Here is a 12,269-nt window from a genome sequence, read left to right as displayed (position 1 = left end):
GAGAGGGACATCATGCTTGGGAGGGTGGAGGGCAGGTGCAGGAGGGGAAGGCCCTCTGGGAGATGGATTGATTCAGTGACTGGGGCAATCAGGATGAGTGTGTCGGAGTCAGTGAGATTGGCACAGGACAGAGCAGAGTTTAGGGCTGTTGTACATAGGGTCACTAGGAGTCGGAAGTGACTCGACGGCGCATAACAACATCAATAGATGCATAGATTTTAACTACGGTTATGTCCTGTTGACTTATTATACCTTTATTTATTATATAATGCTCATCTCTATCTCTTATGGTGGTTTTCATTCTGAAGTCTATTTTATCAGAGATTAGAATTGCCACTCCAGGTTTCTTATGGATATCACTTGCTTGGTATATGTTTTTTTCCTCATTCTTTGATTTTTGTCTAACTTTTTCCTCATTTCCTTAATGTGTCTCTTGTAGGCAAAGTATTGATTTTTTTTATCCACTCTACTACTCTTTTTTCCTTAATTGGTGTGGTTAAGCCATTCACACTGAGTGTGTTTCTTGTTAGGCCAGGTTTTGTCATTGACACGTTGCTGTAATCTTTTTTTGTTGCTGTTGTTTCTGGTTACTTTTCTTTGGTATCTATCTCTGTCTGAAGGACTTTCCTTACTGTGTTTTGTATAATTGGTCTTGTTTTCACAAATTCTTTAAGCTCCTACTTTTCTGCAAATAATACACTTTCTTTTATATATTTGGTGAACAGCTTTGTTGTGATCCTTAACTGGTAATTGTTTTAGTTTGGCTTTCTGTAAATACTATATACCATTATCTTCTTTCTCACATGGTTTTGAAGTTTTTGTTGGGAGAGGTGAAGCAGTTTCTATTGTGCCTATGTAGATAGTTGTCATTTCCTTATCTTCATGTTGCTATAGGGAGAGTTGAAGATTGTAAGTGTTGCCTCTTGTTTAGTTTTTCAGTAAACATCTTTCCTGCTGGTCATCTGTGGAAGGTTCTTCTCCCTTTCCTGTTGCGCACTTTTCATCTGGTTGTGCTTGAAGTGGCAGGGGCCTGAAGTATCTTTCTTTGTGCAACTATGATGAGCTCATTTAGTATGATGAGAGAGGGCAAAGGTTCCCCCATGCAAAGTTGTTGACTTCTTTGTGTTCTCTCCTCGAGTCTGATGGTAGAGGTTGTTTTCCCTAAGCAAACAAACCCCATGAGGAGCTGGGAAAGCCACAAGAATGTTGCCCAGGTGTTTTATTCTAGATTCCTGTCGTTGGTTTGCACATCCAATGCCTGGTGGTCCACAAGGCATTTTTCCTCTCTGTTTACTCTAAGGTAAAACATGAGGCCTCCCCTCGCTGGTTTTTGGTATAGCTCAGATAATTAGATGGTGGCTTGCTGGGCTCTGCCCTCTCTGCTTGCTGGTTCCATGTGATGGTAAATGAGTAAAGAGGTGGGGGACAAGGATATAATCTTTTGTCCTCATTATTAGATTTCTATAAATCAATTATTCCTTTTTCTTTAATCTCTAGATGTTCAGAAGAAAATTGTAAATTCTCTTTTGATAACTTTTGATCCTTATCTCTTATCTTTTACATGATCTCTTAGTTTTTTCATGTAATATTCTTGACTTTTTAAATTTTTCGTGTAATGTCCTTAATTATTCCGTAGCTCGCCTTGGTCTGTCTTTGTGAATGTCCAATGTGTCAAAAGTATTTTATTATTATTTCTTTTAGATTTTAATGAAAGTCCAAAGAGAACTTGTATTTCCATTCATTCACTGTTACTCATTTTTGTCCCTGGCCACCTCATATATTCCAGTTCACTTTTCTCTTTGAGAAAAAATAAAGTTCTATCATTATTATACAATCTGTCCCCAACCCCAGTCCACTCTACTGTGCAGCTCTTATTCTTGACTCTTGTCACGCAAATATACCCAATCATATATTCCCTTTAGTTATCTCCTTCATCTGTTTCAATGCAGTATACATTATTTATCCCCTCTTTTCTTAGTTTTCCCCAACTCCAATGTCTGTCCTGTTTTACAACAGGAGCATCATGTAATATGACTGTCAATGAGATAGATGGGTTGACACAGTGACTTTAACAATGGAATTGAATGTAGAAATCTTGAGGATGGTGCATGTTAGGCAAGGTTCAGAACTGCTCATAGGTTCATCGTAAATGATATTTAATTCAACTCCAACAGTTCATAAATTAACATGACCTATGGTCATTTTCTTCATTATTATTACTAGGGATATTGTAGCTATGTTAGATGGATCTTGACTGAAAGCAAGGAGTACCAGAAGAATGTCTATCTTTGTTTCATTGATTACGCAAAGTCATTTGACTCTGTGGATCTTAACAAACTGTGGCTAACTCTGAGAAGAATGGGAATCCCAGAACACTTGATTGTACTAATGCAAAACCTAAACTTGGACCAGGAGGCAGTCATCAGAACAGAGCAAGGAAACACTGTATGGTTCAAAATTGGGAAGGGTGTATGCCAGGGCTGTAGTTTGGGCATGTTGCAAAGAGGTACCAGTCCTTGGAGAGGGATATCCTGCTTGGGAAGTTGGAGACACAGTACAGGAGAGGAAGGCCCTTGATGAGATGGATCGCTTCAGTGACTGGGGTAATGGGGGAAGGTGTGTCGGAGATAGTGAGATTGGCACAGGATAGGGCATAATTTAGGTCTGTTGTACATAGGGTCACTATGAGTTTCAGGTGACTTGATGACTAAGAACAAAATGGTAATTTAATCAGTTCTGACTCACATTGAGCCTATGTTGAGTTTCTGACATTGTAAATCTTGACAAGAGACTATTGCCTAAATAACTCTGGAGAAGCAGGTGTTGGATTTGAATTGGTGACCTTTTGGTTTTAACATGCTACTGTCACACGAGTTCTTTTTTGAGTTTTCTAGGAGCTAACAAGGTTAAAGTGCTCAACTGTTAACTGGGAGCCAGTGCAAATCCTGACAAGCTGAGTTTCACTCTCACACACATAGAATTACTACTATGACTTAGACTGACTCAAGGGTTATTTGTCTTGTTAAGGGCCAATTAGGCAATGCTCACAAGTGCCAACTGAGAGCAGCAGAAATAAAATTGGGAGTGTACAAGCAATGAATGAGAAGATGAGCAAAAGAGATTACTAGCAGCTGAAGTTTAACACAATTTCATTAACATTAATTAGGAAATACTTTGTTTTGAACAAAAGTAGTATCAGATTGTAATTTCCTGGGTCCTTCGACCACCTGCAGCTCACCTAGAGATAACGTGAGGCATGCAACAGATAGCCCCTTACTGCAACCTTGGCCAGGCCCTTTTCGTAAGTCATTGCCTAACCAGGATTGAGCCATCAACCTGCTTATTAGACACCATCCACCCACTTCTGAGGTATTATCAGGGCATCATGGATTGACGTAGGCCTACTCTTTGTCCTCTTATCTCACTATGTGTCAAGCGTGTGCTGGACATTGTGCTGAAGGTTGACCTACTTCTTGTATTCTTATTTCGCTATATGCTGAACACGCTATTGAGTAACCTACATATATTATCTTATTCCATCTCATCAGTTGCTCTCCAAGAGAGATACATGAGAAAATACATGGATAAACTGTTATTGCTGGACATTGTGGTGAGTATTTCCAATTCATTCCATTTCATCAGATGCTCTCTTTTGCCATTCAAACCCATCAGATGCCCTCTAAAGGGACATAGTGAGGAAAACTGTGGAGCAATGAGTGTTGTTGCCATTGATATGGGTGTCATGGTGGTGACTGTAATAGATAACTCAGTGGAAAGTGAGTCAAGGACTAAGTACAGCAGTAGCAAAATCCTTTGTGGGACCCACCATCCTGTAAGACTCTCCTGACTGATCCAGGAACAGTTTGCCTCCAGGGTTCAGGTGAGAACTCCCTGTCTGGCCCGCTTAAACTCACAGAAACATCAATAAGTAGTGTAACAGGCCTTTCTTGTTAAGATATGATTGATAGAACTCTCAGATGAACTTGTTTGGCATCAGATATTTAAAGTAAAAATTAAAATCCGGGTTACCAACTGGATAGTTATCTTTAGAAATGTCTATGATTGTTTTCTTGGTTTTTTTTTTCTTTTTAAGAAAAATCAAAATGACAGTGTAAGCCCAACGGTTTTCTTTGAAGGAGTCAAGTAGCTAGCAGAAAGTCACTTCAATGGCCCTTATCTTTCAACTCAGTAACAAAATGAGGTGTAGGTACCAAGGACCTCCAGTCTTTTAGGAAAGACATGAAAGGGGCCAAGAGTGATGAAGAGCTAATTGATCCTTTGATGTACAGACAGCATAATACCCATGTATTTAGAAAATAGTCATTTCTAGACCTGACTTGGAAGTGACAAGTGTCCAAAATAAGGACTGTTTAAAGACTTGAAATGATTTTAAGATTTTTTTCTCTCAAAATATTCATTGCCTGAGTAGAAGTCAAAATATTTTAATCTTAAAAGTAAATAGTGCAAGGGAGCTCTGGTGGTCCATTGGCAAGAAGCTGTACGGTAATCCCAGAGGTACACAGTTTGAATCCACCAGATGCTCTGCTGGAGAAGGAGGGGCAATCTCCTCCTGTACCAGTCAGATCCCATTTGACGGTACACACACACACACACAAAATAATAAAATAAAATTTTTAAAAAAATTTTTTTTTAAAAAGCAAATAATGCTTCTGTTGTTTTTATGTGTTGTCGAGTCTCAGGCAACCCACAACCACCCTGTACACAGAAAGTCTGAACCCTGCCATGTCCTGAGCTCACTAATTCCAACACACCAATCCCCATTGCTACACTTACTGTATCAATCTATCTCCTGTGGGGTCTTCCTCTCCTGTACTGCCCCTCCACTCTTCTAAGTATGATGTCCTTCTCCAAGTACTGGTCTCTCCTGGCTATGTGTTCAAAGTATGTGAGACGGAGCTTCAAAATCCTAGCCTCAAATGAGAGACTTGGTTTCACCCTCTCCAAGACAGACTTATTTGTTTTCTTGGAGGTCCATGGTGTATTCAAGATTCTTCTCCAGCACCACAACTCAAAAGCATTGAGTCTTCTGTCACCTTTAGTCATTGTCCAGCTCTCTGATGCATAACAAGTAAATGAGATGCACTGCCGAAGATGAGAGACTTCTTCAAGTGGAGCATGATATAAAAGAGCTGGAAGATTCATCAGAAGACTCATAGACTTGAGTGGTTTGGGATCTCAGATCCAGAAAGAACTTCTTCTCCAGAGACTGTGCCCCAGTCTGGAGACTGCCAGCTCTGGTCTCCAGGATGGCTTTGTAAACAAGTTGTAATATTTAAGGTACATCACTGTCTCATGTCTCTAATTCCATGGAACTCTGATAGAAGGCATGTTAATACTTCAGATTTTATTTCCAAGGCAATCTTCTCTTGTTTTTTAATTCATATTTTAACTTCAACACACCTTTAAAGAGTATTTATCAAGTTGTGCTGAGAAATCTGGAGGACAACCACTTGGCCAACTGACTGGAAAAGATCCATATTTTTTTTTTCCCGTTCCAAAGAAAGGTGACCTGACAGAGTATGAAAATTATTGAAGAATATAACTAATCACATATAAGCAAGATTCTGCTGAAAATTATCCAAAAATGACTGGAAGAACACATCAACAGAGAACTGCCAAATGTGCAGGCTGGGTTCAGAAGGGGTTGTGGTACTAGGGATAATACAGCTTATGTTAGACGGATCTTGGCTGAAAACAAAGAGTACCAGAGGAATGTCTATCTGTCTTTTATTGACTATGCAAAGATATTGGACTGTGTGGATCACGTTAAACTGTGACTGACTCTGAGAAGAATGGGAATCCCAGAACACTTGATTGTGCTTATGTGAAACCTATACTTGTACTAGGAGACAGTTATCAGAACAGATCAAGGAAGTACTGCATAGTGCACAGCTTAAAATCAGGAAGGGTGTACACCGGTGATGTGTCCTATCTCCATACCTTTTCAATCTATATGTGAACCAGACCATCTGGGAGGCTAGGATGAAAGGGAATGTAGTATCAAGCTATGCATCAGAAAGCTGGGCAATGTCTGAGGATGATAGAAGGAGAATTTATACCTTTGAAATGTGGTGATAGAGAAGAATATTGAATATACCACAGACTGCTTGGAGAACAAACAAGTTTATCCTGGATAAGATGAAACCAGGGTGCTTCCTGGAGGAAAGGACTCTGAAGCTTCCTCTGACATACTTTGGACATATTGCAAGGAGGAACCAGTCCTTGAAGAGGGACATCATGCTTGGAAAAGTGGACAGACAGCACAAGAGAGGAAGACCCTGGATGAGATGGACTGACTTAGTGACTGGAGTAATGGGGGTAGGTGTATCAGAGACAATAAGATTGGCTCAAGACAGAGCAGGGGTAAGAGCTGTTGTACAAAGGGTCACTATTAGTTATAGGTGACTTGATGGCTCATAACAACAAGATCATGAAGAAGGCACAGGATAGGACAAGGTTTAGGTTTATTGTTTATTGATTTACTATGAGTTGTACTCAACTTGATGGCATCTAGAAACAACAATAATAAAATCAAGAAGTTTACTTGTGAATAAATAATTGCCTCACATCTGGTAAACTGTTTTTATTGTTGTTATGTGCCGTCGAGTTGCTTGCGACTCATAGCGACCCTATATACAACAGCCCTAAACTCTACTCTGTCCTGTGTCAATCACACTGTCTCTGACACTCCCATCCTGATTATCCCAGTCACTGAATCAATCCACCTCATAGAGGGCCTTCCCCTCCTGCACTGTCCCTCCACCCTCCCAAGCATGATGTCCTTCTCCAAGGACCAGTCTCTCCTCACAACATGTCTAAAGTATGTTAGATGGAGCCTCAGAATCCTTGCCTCCAGGGAGCCACATGGTTTAACCCTTTCCAGGATGAGTCTGTTTGTTTCCCTAGCAGTCCATGGTAATACTCTTCTCCAGCACCACAACTCAAAGGCATCAAGTCTCCTTCTATCCTCCTTGGTCATTGTCCAACTCTCTGATGAATAACAAGTGATTGCAAAGACCATAGCCTGTATTCTCCAGAGAGACCATTGCTCTTCAGCACTTTGGAGAGGTCCCTAAGAGCAGACTTTCCTATGGCAATGCACCTTTTAATTTCCTGGCTACTGGTGCCAAGAGTGTTGACTGTGGAGCCAAGCAAACTAAAGCTGTGAACAGTCTCAATCTCTTCACTATCCACCCTGACGCTGCCAATTGGTCCAGTAGTGAGAATCTTTGTCTTCTTGACATTGAGCCTCAATCCATATTGTAGGCTGCAGTCCTTGCCCCTCTGCAGCAGGTGCTTCAGGTCCTCCTCAGTTTCAGCAAGCAGGGTTGTGTCATCTGCATAACACAGATTGTTGATAAATCCTCCACCAATCTTGACCAATCTGGCAGACTACTTAATATTAAAAAAATAGATCCTCTTTCATTTTCAGAAATAACAAGGCTGAGGAAGAGAGAATGGGTGGTGAGGAAGCTGATGTCCTCAAAGTGTCCTTCTCCAAGTGGCTCTGGTGATCTAGCACAGAAGCTCGGAGGGACCATCGCATTGTAATGTCTCCTAGGATCTGCTCAGTATCTTCCATCCAAATTGCAATCATATCAATCACTTTCATCAGGAGGCTGGCTGCTTTTGGTGACTGGTAGACAAATGTTGGGTTTGGGGGGCGGGCAGGAAAAGGTTGGCAATTGCAAGAACTCTGATGTGAAGAGCCTGAAAGAAAAACAGGCTTGATAAATTGTATTAAATGCACAAAACACCAAACAGTCTTGTTGAAATATTGCACTTTGATCAATTTTCCACTCGTTCCCCCCTTTTTCTAAATTTATTATTAATTTCAGTAAAAATTTATAGGGACTTTGGATTTCCATTTATTCATTGTTGCACTTTTCTCCCTACCCAACTCCCCTCCCCAGAACACTAGCCTCTTGGAAAAGTAAAAGAAAAATTATTTCATTGTTTTACAAACCCTCCCCCCAGGTTCACTCCACTATGCAGCCATTGCTCTGGACTCCTGTTATGACTAAAATACTTAATCACATATCCCTTTTAAACTGTTTTCTCCCTCATCTGTTTCAATGCAGTATACATTATTTATCCCATCTTTCTCAGTCTCCCCCCAACCCCAAGGTCAGTCCTGTTTTACAACAGTGGAACCATGCAGTATTTGTCCTTTTGTGACTGAGATACTTCACTCAACATAATGTCCTGCAGGATCACCCATTTTGAATAATATTGCATTAAGTTCCTTGTTTTCAATGCAGCATAATATTCTGTTGTGTGAATATACCACAGCTTCTCTATCCATTCGTTTTTTGATGGGCACATAGGTTGTTTCAAACTCCTTGCTATTGTGAACAAAGCTGTGATAAACATGGGTATGCATGTGTCTGCTTGGATGTCAGTTATGGTCTCTTTGGGGTATATTCCCAGTAGTGGAATTGCTGGGTCAAATGGTATCTATTTGCAACTTTTTGAGAAAGCGCCATACTGCTTTCCACAGGGGTTGCACCGTTTTACACTCCCACCAACAGTGAATAAGGGTTCCAGTTTCTCCACAACCTTACCAGCTTGTTGCTCGCTGTTCTGTTAAATTGTGCTGTTCTGACTGGGGTGATATGATATCTCATAGTGTTGTTGTGTTCCCCCCCCCCACTAGTTTTTAATGCCAGAGGTAGTACTAAGCAAATGTTTTCTTAGCATACATCTTTCCAAATACTGGTTTGTATCCCAAATATTTCCAGACAAATGCTCAGTGGGTTCAGGTATTTACCTCAAAAATCACTTCAACACAGTGGATCTGACAATGGAGAAAGTAGTGCACTACAAACTTCAATCAGGAAGCTAGATGGTTATAGATCTGCAATGTCCGTGCATGTTTCAGGTCTAAAGGCACAATGGGCTGTAGCTTCTAACTGGAATTCTTTCTATTTTGTTAAAATGGTAAATGCTTTATTTTCCAGTGTGATGGTGGTGGTATTGTGTACGCTTCGAGGCAGATCAGACTTGTCGCAACCTCATGGGACAGAGTAGAGCTGTATTATAAAATTGTCTAGGCTATGAGCTGTATTTCTGATCACTCAGGAGACTGGACTTTATGAGGAGGCATGTGGCATCAGGATTGGAAGAAGACCCATCAACAACCTGCGACATGCAAATGGCATAGCCCTGCTTGCTGAAACTGAGGAGAACCTGAAGTGCCTGTTGTAGAAGGTCAAGGACTGTACTCTTCAATATGGGTTGAAGGTTGATGTCAGGAAGACCAAGATTCTCACCATTGGGCCAACTGACAGCACCATGATAGGTGAAGAAGAAATTGAAGTTGTTAACAATTACAGCTTGCTCTGCTCTAAAATCAACTGTCTTGGCATCAGTGGTCAGGAAACCAAAAGATGAACTGCACTGGGAAAATCTGCTGTGAAGGGCCTCTCCACAGTGCTGAAGAGCGATGTTGTTAGTCTAGAGATCAAAATTTGCCTGATCCAGGCCATGATCTTTGCAATTACTTGCTATGTTCCAGAGAGCAGGATGATGACTAAGAATGACAGAAGAATTGATGCCTTTGATTGTTGGTGTTGCAGGAGAGTATTGAACAAACCATAAAGTGCCAAAAGACCAAACAAGTTTTTCTTGGAGTGAGTGAGAAACCAAGTTTCTCCTTGGACATAAGGATTTTGAACTTTATCTCAAATACTAGGCACACATGGCCAGGAGGGGCCAGTCCTTGGAGAAAAACATCCTGCTTGGAAGGGTGAAGGGACAGCACAGGAGAGGAAGATCTCAGATGAAATGGATTGACACCTTAACTGGGGCAATAATGGTAGGTGTATTAGAGTCAGAGTGACTGGCTTAGAGCAGGATTCAGAGCTATTGTACATAGGGATGCTATGAGTCAAAGGTGACTTGATGGTACATAACAACAACAAACTTTATGAGAGCATATCTCCAAGTCTTTCCTCTGTCAGAGTCACTAGGTGGTAGTTCTAAGCGCTCATCTTGTGGTTCAGAGCCCAGAATTTAACCTTTGTGATACCAAGATCTCTTTTCAGTGCGTAGAACTTGCTATGAACATGGAAGACGAAAGAAGAATGAATGCCTTGGAATTGTGATGTAGACAAAAAACATTGGAAGTAGTATAGCTAGAATATTCCTTAGAAGCAAGGACAGCAAAACTTCATCTCAGGGATTTTGAGCATGTTATCAAGAAAAATCAGGCCCTGGAAAAGGACATCATGACGGGGAATGTAGGGGATCTGTGAAAAAAAGAGGAAGTTACTTACTAAGACGGGCACACACGTGGCAGCACGAAAATGGGCTCAAGAGCAGTAGCAATTGTGTGACTGGCACAGGATGGGGCAGCGCTTCATTTGTATGTGGAGATGGTGTGAGTGAGAGCTGACAGCACAGTATCTACCAAGAGAGTACACCCAGAAAGCTTCTTAGAAGTAAAGATGATGGATGATAGCTTATCTCTTATACTGAAGACATGATCAGAGTGGTCCTCAGTGAGATGGATTCACAAAGTGTCTCCAACACAGACTCAAATAGAACGAAGATTATGAAGATGGTTCAGGTCTAGCTCTGACGAGTTGTAGGGTTGCAATGTGTTAGTCCCAAGTCAATAACACCTCAAAAAGACAAGAGGGCTTAGTAAATATATTATGCATATTGATACACACCATAGTTCTGTAATTTTTTTTGTGATAGTATATTAGCAATTATTTTGTTTTAATGTTTTTGAACACTACATACCAGATGTTCACTTCTAGATGACCTCTTCACATAGTTATACAGTTAACTTTAATATATCACTTTGTATGCTATGTTCTTGCTGTTTATTTATAATTGAAAATAATGACACAAAATCACTCATATTACAACAGAGATGGTGTGTGATGTTGTAGGCACATACTTAGAATACTAGATAAAACCAAGCTGTGGAGCGCTGCCTTTGAAATATGATTTAAAACAGAATTTATAATGTTGCAGAATTACATAAAACTGTGTGAAATTGTGCAGATAATCATTTAAATCTCCCTACATGAAAAGATAATTGCTCCCGAAATTAACTGTACCTGGGGTTCATTCATTTGGTCATGGCTAGTTTCTTATGTAGTGATGATTTGATATTAGAGCTAATTAAGATCAGGTCAGAGTTGCTGAAGGTCAGACATTAATGTGCAGGATCATTGAAATGATAATTATAAACAGATTAGGAAGCCACGGTCTTTTATAAGGGGTTATTAGATAATTACTGTGAGAGTGTACGGCTTACTGTAATAATGGATTATCGACTACTTACAGCGTTTTAAGGGTGAGAGTGTATTACTTCCTCAAGGACTAAAGAATAATGTTTTTTGAAACTCAAAGCTCAGTAAATACAGTAGAATCACTGTAGCTACAATCCCTTTTTTTCCTGAAACAATTCTTATTTTAGGAAAATGGTTCTTATCATGCATGTGGCTTTTGTTCTAGTGCATATGAAGATTGCGGTTCTTGAAGAAGAGAAGGAAAAGCAATGTTGGAATTCCCTACTGATGGTCAAGAGCCTTTGGGGGTTGCAAATGATTGATGAGTTCAGCTCCAATCAAAACGTTTGGAGGTATGAGTCCACCCATAGGTGTTTCAGAAGAAAGATCTAGAGATTCACTTCTGAAAACTCAGCCCCGAAGAGCCCAGTGGAACATAATTCTACAGGACACCAACGAGACAGCCAGGAGTTGGAGTCAACACAACTTTTCTTTTGTTTCCCCTCATAAAAACTTTTAGACAAAGAAAACAATGAAATGTGTAACATTATTTGGTTTTGTTTTCTTTCTACAGTGACTCATTTATAATCTCTCCTGGATATTGGACAACTATAAAAGCACCTGATGGAATGGAATATGTTTGAGCCCATGAGTATCTTCAGCACAGATACACAAATACTGTCCTGTATAAGCTACAGGGACAGCATTTCAACAAAGAAAGTAAGTGAAATTCCAATAATACTCAGTGATGCTGGACTGTGGTTGAAGTATGTGGTCATTTATAGCCTTGGATTATGTGGGACAAAACGTTCTTGAAAGAAAACATTAAGGTAGGCATATGTTTATGACGCTTCTTCCTCAGTAAGACAGGAGTAAACTTCACAGCAATATGAGTTCCGAAGTCTAAGATTTCAATTTTGATTGAAACCACTCGTGACCTAAGGATACCGAAGTCTGAGTGCCTCCTCTTTAGGTGAGATTTTGGTAAAAAGACTAGTCTCT

Source organism: Elephantulus edwardii, unplaced genomic scaffold (assembly GCF_000299155.1).
Source record: "Elephantulus edwardii isolate Elephantulus edwardi_28Jun2011 unplaced genomic scaffold, EleEdw1.0 scaffold00125, whole genome shotgun sequence".
Taxonomy (NCBI): domain Eukaryota; kingdom Metazoa; phylum Chordata; class Mammalia; order Macroscelidea; family Macroscelididae; genus Elephantulus; species Elephantulus edwardii.
This window is presented reverse-complemented; position numbering follows the sequence as displayed.